General features: G+C 51.6%; 1 protein-coding gene across 1 annotated transcript in view; it reads right to left on the bottom strand.

Annotated features, from left to right (window-relative positions):
• Positions 1 to 10339, bottom strand: part of TMPRSS9 (transmembrane serine protease 9) — a 70867-nt gene extending 60528 nt beyond the window's left edge. The window contains 1 exon segment of the mRNA XM_047777617.1: positions 10292 to 10339. The gene's annotated coding sequence lies outside the window, so the exon portion shown is untranslated.
• Between the last annotated feature and the right edge of the window lie 965 nt (positions 10340 to 11304).

The raw sequence follows: 11304 nt of genomic DNA on the forward strand, positions 1-11304 counted from the left end.
TCCTGGTCCTCAGATCTGTGGATGTGTCATCTCACGTGGCAGAGAGACTTTTTTAAGGCCCCTGAGGTGGGGGTGACCCTGGATGCCCCAGGGGTCCAGTGTCATCACAAGGTCCTCATAAGAGGGAGGCAGGAGGGACAGAGGCAGAGAGAGACAGGAGATGCCGCGCTGCTGGCTGTGAGGATGGAGGAAGGGATGCAGCACCTCTAGAAGCTGGAAGAGGCAGAAACCAACTCTTCCCTGGAGTCTCCAGAGAGATCGGCCCTGCCCACACCTGGGTTTAGCCCCACAGGCCCACTTGCTAATAGAGGCTCTCTGTGGGCCTTGCTACTCAGCGCTGACCCAGAAGAGAGCTGTGTGTTGAGTTGGGGCACTGGGCAGATCTTTTGCAGGATGAGCACCTTGACAATGGGCCTGCCCTTCCCCCACCATCCCCTCTCATCAGATAGAAGGAACGCGGATCATTGGAAGACCAAGGACCACATTATGGCTTCAACCCAATTCGTTCTCTAGCCCCGAGCAAAGCAGTGAACCTCTCCATGCTTCAGTTCTGTCTGGTCCCTGATCAGCTTTGTTCCTTTGGTTCTAATTTTCTATGGCACATGAGTGACAACCTCTTTGCCTTCCTAGAATCCTTTTCTTTGGGGAAAGGCCCACCCTAATCATGATGCCCCACCCAGTGGGCCCCCAGCCCGGCTAATTACAGTATTCGGTGTCCACCCCCATCAGTGATTGGTCCTCACTGGACCCAGGCCTGCCACTCACAGTAACCACTCCTCCATCCCCATCAGTGATTCGTCCACACTGGATCCAGGCCTACCAATCACAGTACCCCCCCCTCCATCCCTCTTGATGATTGCCCCCTAGGACCCAGGCCTGTCAATCATAACCACCCCTCATCCCCATCAGTGATTTGTCCAAAGGGTTGCATATGAATGAAGGTGGCTAACCACGTTTCTTCCTTGAATTTCAACTATATGAAACTGTCATTTTAGGTACCCAAGAACAAGATATGATCAATTTCATAGGTTTTAACTAATAATAGGCAGGATGAAAGTCTTCCCAGAGTGGTTCCTAAGCTGCCATGGCTAGGCTTGGGGCACTGGCAGCCTCATTGGCCTCCCCTAGGAAGGAAGAGGCTTGGTGAATGTTGGGAGGTGGGGGTCACAACCAGGGAAGGACCTCAGGGACAGTAAAGAGTGACCCAACCCTTCCTGGGGCCAGGTGATCCTCTGGACCGCCCAGGCACAGAAGCCAATCTTTGCTTGACCTGGTAAAAGTTGGGGTTGTGTCTCTTATGAGATCAAGATTTACGGCTGTTGGACAAGCCAAAGTGGGGAGCAGGAACTTCTACAAGGACACAACAGGCCTTCACCCACTTTATCAGCCATTGTAAAAAAGAGACCATTTAATCAACACCATGTCAGGCTTATCTGAATCCTAGATGGCGTCACCTCTGCATGCCATGGGATGCCCATTCCCATGAGGCCTGGCAGACCCATGCACTGCCCACGGTCAGGATAGGACCTCCCTCCTAAGCTTGTCCTCCACCTCTGAAAAGGGTCCCTGGAGACCAAGGAGCCTCGCGGGAGGTCTGTGTTCTCACCAACTGGCCTCCCTTGGGGGCAAAATCTTGATGAGATGACACAAGTGGCCACAAGGCAAAGCATGTCAAACTATTTGTAAACTAAACCCATGCTGCAGTCCCTGCAAAAGCCTTCTGCACCTGCCCCTTCCTCTCATCTCCCTGCAAAGTCTTTGCAAATGGTTGGCACAGAAAAGGTGTTTCTTGCTTGAGTGAAAAGCTGATGCTTTTACCAAAGGTGAAATGGGAGTGTGCTTATTGGCTTTGCAGAAAATGGACCAAGACCCTCCAAGTAGCAACATCTCTGTGTTGCTTTATTTTCCATCTAATGTTGAGGCTCAAAAGATGAAGGCTAGATTGATCACCAGCTAATTATCCCTCTTTAGTCATAACGTAAGTCCATTTGAAACCCGACTTTCCCCAAACATCCACATTTCTAAATTGAAATAAATTTCTGAGCAAGATGTAAAGTCTACTTCAGGTTTTTTATTTTATTTTTTTTAAAGGTGCCTCAGACAAATCATTTGGTGTTGGGTAGATCAAAAAACAAGTCTGACTGTTTCAATGTATCTTTCGCTTTTCAAACATAATGGAGACAGCCTGGCTCAGACAGGCGGGCCCTTTACTGAAGAGAGAGGCAAAGGGATGGAAGTTTCAAGAAGATCCTTCACGCCTCTAATCTCAGATGGCAAAACATCTTCTAGAATGTGCTTTACTACCTTTTTTTTTTTTTTTTTGCCAAGATTGAGAGTGGAATACAAAAGCAGAGCAGGAAGGAGGGAAGATAGCCGATTAAGAGAAATCAGAGAAAAGAGAAGAGACGATTGCTGGCTCCACGCGGTGACCTCAGGCTGAGAGAGCGCCCTTGACAGGATGAGGCATAATTCATTTTTCTGAAAGCAACGTCCAAAGATAAGTTACTACCTGAGCTTGAGAGATACATGAGAACACCCCAGGCCGATCTAAAGAATGACTGTGCAATAGGCAGAGAAGACAGAGCGGAGGCGGAAGACTCCATCCCCGTTACCAGAATGATCCCTGAAAGCTTCCAGAAGGATCTGTACCCGCTCAAAGATCTGAAGTGTCCACCCCCGTCCAGGGACGGAAAGTGAAGGGGCTATGTGACATGACCAAAGCACCAAGAGGGTGCAGAACCAGACTGCCAATGGTCAGCACTGAGATCTCAGCCGAACCGGAGGCTCCGTCAGCCTCCCCTCCCCTGAAACACACACCACTGACATCTCATGGCTTCAGCCAAGCAGTGATGGGGTAACACTGAGCAAGCCACCCCCCATGCGGGGTGGCAGTCACCCCAGGTCACCTGGGATGCTTCCAGTTTTAACGTGGAAATTGGGACATCTGGTCACCCTCCTCCCGCTTTGTTTTCACAGGCCAGGGAAAGTCTGGAGCCATTCAGGGCTTTTCAAGGAAGGGGCCCTGAGAACTGAGCTGTGATCGTGAATGAGGCGGGGAAAGTGTCTGTTTCCAGCCTCCTGACCTGCACAGAGAGGCTCAGTTTAAGCCCAGCGTGCCTTCGAAGCTATGCTAACACTTGGCAGAACCTGTTTCCAGAGAGTGTCAACCTTAGCTGCAGGACGCTAGGCCAGGGCAGGGGGGTTGGGGCACCAAATCCCTTGCAACAAGAGCAATAGAATTTTCTCACTGCAGCACAACAGGACTGGCGGTGTCTCTGCAGTGCCAGGACTCAGGTTCAATCCCTGGCCCAGTGCAGGTTGCAACTACAGCTCAGGTGTGATCCCTGGCCCAGGAGTTTCCATATGCCGAGGGGCAGCCAAAAAAAAAAAGGAGGAAAAATGATAGTTTACGCAACATTTTGTAAAAAATCAAAATAACACCAAAAAACTCTTACGACCCACTGAATATCAACATTTTACATACAGACAGGATCCAGGAGTTCCCTCTGTGGCACAGTGGGCTCAGGAGCATCTTGGGAGTGCTGTGACTCAGGTTTGAACCTTGGCCCGACACAGCGGGTTTAGGATCTGGCATTGTTGCAGCTGTGGCTTAGGTCACAGCTATGGCTGGGGTGGCCAAAGGCCAAGGGGTGGCCAAAAAAAAAAAAGACAGGATCAATCCTGCATACGCCCAAAGCATCTTTCTCTCCTCCCCATCCTGGCCCTGCCCAGGTCCATCTTTGCTTAAAACGTTGATACCCGGCATATCCAGAATTCCTCCGCATTCACCTGATATTTCCAAGATTGCACTATAATATCATTTCTCTAGATCTAGAGTTTTTTGGCATCCACTTAAACTCTGGGCCCAAGGTGAGTGTCCTGCTTGCCTCACCTTAGCCTGGGCCCTGGAGGACATTCATGAATGGATAGCACCCTTTGGCTTTCTCCCCAGTTTGTTTTTCAGTTCCACTCTCTTACTTGTTTGCTGTTTGTGCATGTCAGCGATTAAGCTTCCTTTTTAGGTTTAAAAAGGAGACCACTTCAAGAAGAAAAAGTAAATATTTTCACAGACTACCTGCAGCTATGCACCTTGCCCCATTCCAGTCCGTGGTTTTAATAACATCCCTGACATCTCCAAGCCAGACTCATCTTCTAAATTCCAGACTCACATTCAGTTGGCTACTGGAACCTCCTTCTGGGTGACCTAAGATGACCTTCTCCTGGTGCTCACACCCCTGTCTAATCTCCCTGCCTTGAGTGTGGGTGGGGCTTGTGGTGTATTCCTAAGCAATAGGACATGGCCGAGGTGATGGGATGTCACCGTCATGATTAAATGACATCATATAGGACCCTCATCTTAGCAGACTTGGGCTAAAGACCCTCTTGGCTGGTCTGGTGAATAGGTCAGCATGTTGGAGGGGCCTGTATGGGAAGGAAGTGCAGGTGCTTCTAGGAGCTAAGGTTGTCCACCAGCCAGAACTGTGGTCATCCGCCAGCAACCAGCAGGCGTTTACAAATAGATCCTTCCCCAGCCCAGCCTTGGAATGAGAACACAGCCCAGCCAGCACTCCATCGAAGCCCTGAAACACCCTGAGCAGGGAGGGGACCCGGCAAAGTCATACCCAGACTCAACCTACAGAGATCCTGACATAGTACACAGGAGCTATTTCAGGCCACCAAATTGGGGATAATTTGTTCCCACCAGTCCGACACCCCTTCTCAGCCCCGGAATCTCTGTTCCCCCATTTTCCCCATCTCAGATGGAAGCTCCACTTTTATGCCCACTCAGACCACAACCCCCCAGGGCCATCCTGATGCCTTTCTCACATTCTCCATCAGTTGGCCTGCAAATGCCATCAGCTCCTCCTTCAAGAACCTTGTAGGACCAGGCCACTTTCATGCTTTCTACACTGGGCTACACAGAGATCTCCCAGGCCCCTCAGTAGGGCTGGCTGCTTCTACGACATGGCACCCTCGGGGAGCCAGCTGAAACCTGACTCAGGCCCCGTCCACCTCTGCATGGGACTCCCCCAGCTCTCACTCAGGGCAAAAGCCCTGAGGGACCTGGTCCCACCCACTCGGCTGTCTGTCCTCAGCTCTTCCCTCTGCTCTGGCCACACCAGCCTCTCCTTAAATCCACAAGACACTGTCCTGCCTCAGGGCCTTTGCATCTGCCTGATGAGCTTGTCTATACCCTCACGCCTATCACCTCCACTTTTGCATCCCCCGCTTTGTGGGTTTTCCCCTGAACTGTGCCGGCTGCACCTGTGGGAAAACCAGGTAAGATGGTTTCTGCCAAGGAGCCAAGCCTGGATCCCCCTGGAGCCCCTTTTGCAGAAGTGGCTGACTACTGGAAAGGGAGCCAGCGAAAGAGCATGTCCAGCCCAGGATGGACAGAGAGAGCAAGTTACCTCACTCCCCAACCTGACTTCACAGCTCCAGGAGTTCTGGTTTGGTGACTATAGCTGGTATATCGTCCCTTGAGAGAACAGACATGTACTAGAGAAAAATACCTTCAGCATAAGTAAGTCAACAAGCAGTGTTCCCACCATGGCGCAGTAGGTTAAGAATCTGACTGCAGCAGCTCAGGTCACTGCAGATGTGTGGGTTTTACCTACTCTGTCACAGTGGGTTATAAGATCTGATGTTGCCACAGCTGTGGCATAGGTTACAGCCGTGGCTTGGATTCATTTCCTGGCCCAGGAACTTCCATATGCCAAGGGTACAGCCATAAAGATTAGGGGAAAAAAAAAAAAGTCAACAAGCATGTTCTACATGGCAGGCACTGCACTAAACAACATTTACCTTCATTATCCAACTTAGCACCTCAACCCACCTACAAGACCGGCTGTATTCTAAAGGAAGAGGAAATGGAGGCTACCAGGAGCTGTGGAACTTGCCCAAGGTCACGGGTTTTAAAGATCCACAGATCTCTGCCTCGCCTCTCTTGAGTGGAGCCTAATTCTCCTCCCTTACAGTGTGGGCTGCATTTGATTCATGCTTAAAAAATAGAAAACCCCAGAGGAAATGGCCGAGTCATCTGAGGTTGTAAAAGGCACAGAGGACTTCCCTCCTGAGCCCTAGTGCGAGGGACCAGCAGCCATGCAGTGAGGAGGCTCAAGCAGCTCCCCCACCCTGTCAAGCTTTCAGGTGAGGCAGCCCCAGCTGCCATGTGCTCTACAACATCCTTGAGACACTCTGAGCCAGGACCTGTCCCCCCTCCTCTGTAACACATCCCAAATTCTTACCCACAGAAATTGGCATAATAAATGCCTGTCTTAATCTGTTAATTTGGGGGACCATTTGTTACACAGCAACTGAGAGCTGATACATGAGGCAGGCCCCAGGACCTTTCCACTCTCCCTCTCAGAAACCACACACTCTTCTCTGCAGCCCATCCTGTTCCCTTCCCGGCATCCTCCCCTGCAGCCACCCCCCACCACGACATGCCCCACCCTGAATCCTCTGCTTGCCTTTAACAGCCAAATTCTTTTTGTCTTTTGTATTTTTATTTATTTCTTTTTTTTAGGGCTGCAGGTGCAGCATATGGAAGTTCTGAGGCTGGGGGTTGAATCGGAGCTGCAGCTGCTGGCCTATGCCCCATTAATGGCTGATTTTATCTAGTTGCTTCAAACAGCAGTTCAGCCTCTCCAAGGGAAATATACCACTTGGGGTCACTTTTTTCCAAGCAGGGTCAACTCTCAACTTCATTCAGTAAAACCCCAAACTTCACCTTGGCTTTGCTCCTGGGGCTCCTAAAGTGTTTTCCCTTCCTCAGTCTCAACATTACGTCCACCTCCCTAATTTGTTTCTTACCACTAATCCAAGGTGCTCACAGTTTTCCAGCCCGTTTATCTCCCCTTCTTTGCTTCCACAGTGGCACACTGGTCTATGGAACAGGCATCTCTTGTCTGCCCTGCAGCCTCTCCTATTTCTCCTGGTCCTGCGCCTCAGGCCCAAATCCAGCCAGGAAACCTCCCCTCCCCTACTGCGCCCACTTCATGAAATAAATCACTCAGCAAGTCTTCAGGAAATTTAATAAGCTTGGTCTTTTTTTCTTTCTTTCTTTCCCTTTTTGTCTGTGGACTTTTTGTTAGGTTTTCAAGGGAAGAGGTGTTTGTGAGAAAACTATTTGCGGTGATGATATCTCATGTTTTTGTAGCTTTTTAACGTGCACAGAGGAAAAGGGAGTCAGAGACTCGGGGTGGGGGTGGGGGTGGGGCGTTGAAGCCAGAAACTGATAAACATGGGTGATACCCAGCAAAAACGGATAAAGACAAGATTGAAAAAGGAAACTTCCAGGAATTCCCATTGTGACTCAATGGAAACGAACCGAACTTGTATCCATGAGGATGCAGGTTCAATCCCTGGCCACAGTCAAGGTGTTAAGAATCCAGGTTTGCCATGAACTGGGGCATAGGCCAGCAGCTGCAGCTCTGATTTGACCCCTTCTTGGGAACTTCCACATGCCATAGGTGCAACCCTAAAAAGCAAAAAGAAAGAAAACTCCAGTCACTTATGACTTGTACAGTTAAAGTTAACACAGGTTCTAAACACAGTAGGGGATCTCGGATGGGATCCCAGAACAGAAAAAGGACATTTGACAGTGTTTAATGTTCATTTCCCCTTTTTTTTTTTTTTTTTTTTTTTTTTTTTTTAGGACTACACTTGTGGCATACGGAAGTTTCCAGGCTGGGGGTCAAATGAGAGCTGTAGCTGCTGGCCTATGCCACAGCCACAGCAATGCCAGATCCGAGCCCCATCTGTGGTGTTGCCCACAGCTGAAGGCAACACCAGATCCCTGACCCACTGAGCAAGGCCAGGGATCAAACCAGCTACCGAGTTGGGTTCTTAACCTGCTGAGCCACAATGGGAACTCCCTATGTTCATTTTAATGTCAAGTTCTTGGTTTTGATCATTGTGCTGTGGTCATGCAAGATTTGAACACTAGGAGACCCTGGGGGAAGAGTTACCGTCTCTGCAATGAAGACGATTCTGAAATCATTCTCCGAATTAGTAGAGGTAAAATGGGAAATACAACAATGTCTGAGGCAGATGTGACCCAGCAACCCAGCATGCGTTATCCTCTACCTTAATTTTAGAGCCATGCATACTAAAATAAAGAGCTGGCAACAGCCATCTCTCCCTCCTCCCACTTTTCTGTGGCTGGGGTGTGCTTATGCGAGAGAGAACAAGTCACAGGCAGAATGTTCACGCCTAAAACCTCTGTGGGGCTCCCAGACTTGTGACAGTTAATTTAGCCCTGATGTCACTCCCATTGGTGGGGACCAGCACCGATGTCCCCAATTTACAGATCAGGAAACTGAGGCTCGGAGAAACCATCTCTTCTCTATCTCTCCCTCTTTCTCTACCTTTATCTCTCTGTCTCTGTATCTGTCTCTCTATATCTCTGTTTCAATCTCTGTCCGTCTCTGTGTGTCTCTTTCCCTGGGTCTGTCTGTCTGTCTCCTGGGTCTGTCTTGTCTCTGTCCTGTCTCCTGTGTCTCTCTCTTTTTCTCTCTGTTCTTGTCTCTTCTGTGTTTCTGTGTCTATTTCTGTTTCTTTTTCTGCTTCTGTCCCTAGCTATCTTCTCTGTCTCCCTGTCTCTTTTTCTCTCTGTTCCTGTCTCTGTATCTCTATCTCTGCATCTCTATTTCTGTCTCTCTGTTCCTGTCTGTCTCTGTTTCTGTCTCCCTCTTTGTCCCCCCTGTTTCTTACACAGAGTCCTAGAATTCAGGAATTTCCCCTGCCTTGGGTGGTTCTCCATCATGAACTGGGTATGGCTCCCCCAGGACACTGCTATCCAGGTAAGACAGAGGAGCCCTAGGCACATGGACCAAGAGCTCTAAAGCCCACCCATGGCAGGAAGACAGATGGTGGGTGGCCAAAGGGAGAGGGTTCAGTGTCCACACCTGGGTTCAGGCCCCTGCTCCCCACACACCGGCCACAGGGCCACAGACCCACAGGCTCTGCCTGCCAGTGTCTTTCCCCTCCCTCTACTCCTCAGACAGGAACAGATGCCCACACCTTGGCACCACCACTTCTGCCCCCACGTCCTCCTCCAGGATGGACACTTGCCTGCACCAGTGGCTGCAGTACCAGAGGTGGACCTGACTCCACCTTGTGCTGAGCTGGGTGCCCACTTAAAGGAAAAGCCACCCAGCCCATCTGTGTGAAGTCTCTCCCAGCTCCACACATTGTATCCTAATCATTCAGAATCTGGCCAAGTATGCTTTGAACAACATGGATCTTACCCAGGCTGGGCTTCGGGGCCTGTCCACCACTGTCCCACATGGTGGGCAGGTCCAAGGTGACACCTGATGTGGTGGCACAGGAGGGTACATGCTGCGTCCTGGGGGTTCCTGTGGAGCATCAGGAATTCCTGTCCCTACTTCCCAAACAAGGAAATTGGGAAGCAGGGTCCATACACATACACACAAAATCATACAGAATCTCAATGTGATCATGCACATAGCCACACACTACTGTGACACATGTGTAGTCACATACTAGTTACACAGACACACAACACACACACCAACAGGCAAGGACACAACCACACACAGCCATAGGCATTCCACCATTGGCCCTGCAATTAATCCCACTCACAACTATAAACACACCACACCTGGGCTGGGAGCCCCAGATTGACCCCAGGTGAGACAGGGCCAGGAGGGCCCTCCATGGAGGACCCCTGGGCAGCCACCTTCTCCAGCAATGGGTGGGGGGAGAGTGGGGGGAGCTTCCAGCCCCAGGTAACTGACTCTACGGCCCCTCCCCCATATGACCCACACCTAAAATTAAGGCCCTGTGACCACACCCTCCCCAAACTGTTACCCCCAAGTCCTTGTTATATTTTCACTCACAAGCAAGGGATTGCCTGAGAGGAGCCACAGGGAGGTAAGCAAGGGTCCCCTCAGCAAACCCCCAGAAACCTCCCAGTCTTGGTCCATGGTTTCCTGCCACCCCCACCCTCCACCGCCCGTCGCAGCTCCTGCAGAGGCACCACCGCGGGTTTACCCGAGTTACCGGGTGGGAAGGTGGGAGAGTGGCCGTCGGGGACAGGGAGCCCTCGGGGTCCCCCCAAACCCAGGGTACCCGACTGCGTCTACAGGGCCCGGCCTCATTCACAACCCCGGGGGGCGTCTACACAGTCCGACGCGTCTAACAGCCCGAACCACATCTATACCGCCTGCGGCGTCTACACAGCCTGACGGGTCCCCCGCGCGAACCCGACGAAGCCAGGCTCAGGGAGAGGGCTTCCGCCTCATTTTCGTGACGCCAGACTCACCGCGCTCTGCCGGACGCTGCACCGCAGCCCCACTCCCGCAGCGAACCGACCCCGGGCGCCTAAAGCCTCGCGGACAGGGCGGGGCTGGGGGCGGCACCGGTGAAGGCCCCGCCCTCCCGCTCACCCCTGCCTCACCTGAGCTGGGGGCGCCGCCTTCCCCAGCTTCCCGTGACAGCCCCTCACTGCGCCCCTTCACCTGCACCCCTGCGACCCACCCAGGCCCTCCCCCACCTCTGACACCCTGCGGTGGGGGGGGGGGGACTCTGAAAGGACAGTGGGGTTGTGGGAGCCCAGGTGTGTCCCATGAAGGCCCCCTGTGTGAAAGGGCTGGGCCAGCAGAGGGGAGGGGAGTGGGCAGCCCGTTCCCAGAGCCATGTGGGGAGGTGGGTTCTGAATCCTCGGGCTTTCGGGAGCTGCGGAAGGTCTGTGAGGTCTGGGTGGAGGGCACTGGCCTGGGCAGATGACCCTGGACAGAAGGCAGGGGAGGGGTGCCCTGGACCTGTGGGAGCAGATGCTCAGGGTAGGAAAGAGCTTGGGGAGGGGTTCTGTGTGAATAATTATGATTTCTAACCAGCGCCACAGCAATGGCAATGAGATCCTTAACCCATTGAGCCACCTGGGAACTCCCAGTGATTATTAAATGAACTTTTCTCCTTTTTTTCCGGCCACACCTGCAGCATATAGGAGTTCTGGACCAGGATTTGAACCCAAGCCACATTCTTGACCTATGCCACAGCTGGGGCAATGCTGGGTTCTTAACCCACTGCACCGGGTTGGGAATTGAACTGGCAACACCACAGAGACAAGCCAGATCATTAACATTTTGAGCCACAACAGGAACTCCGCTAACGAACTTTTAATTTTGGAAGTTTCACGTTTATGGAAAAGTTGTGAAGGTAATACCCGCGTACCTGGCCCCAGTTCCCCGTTCCTGACAGTTTACTTCAGTGTGGTACATGGCCACAATCACCAACAATATTTATCAATCCCTTGGGCTGTGATTGAATCCAGGT

The sequence above is a fragment of the Phacochoerus africanus genome, chromosome 4, assembly GCF_016906955.1.
Source record: "Phacochoerus africanus isolate WHEZ1 chromosome 4, ROS_Pafr_v1, whole genome shotgun sequence".
NCBI lineage: Eukaryota > Metazoa > Chordata > Mammalia > Artiodactyla > Suidae > Phacochoerus > Phacochoerus africanus.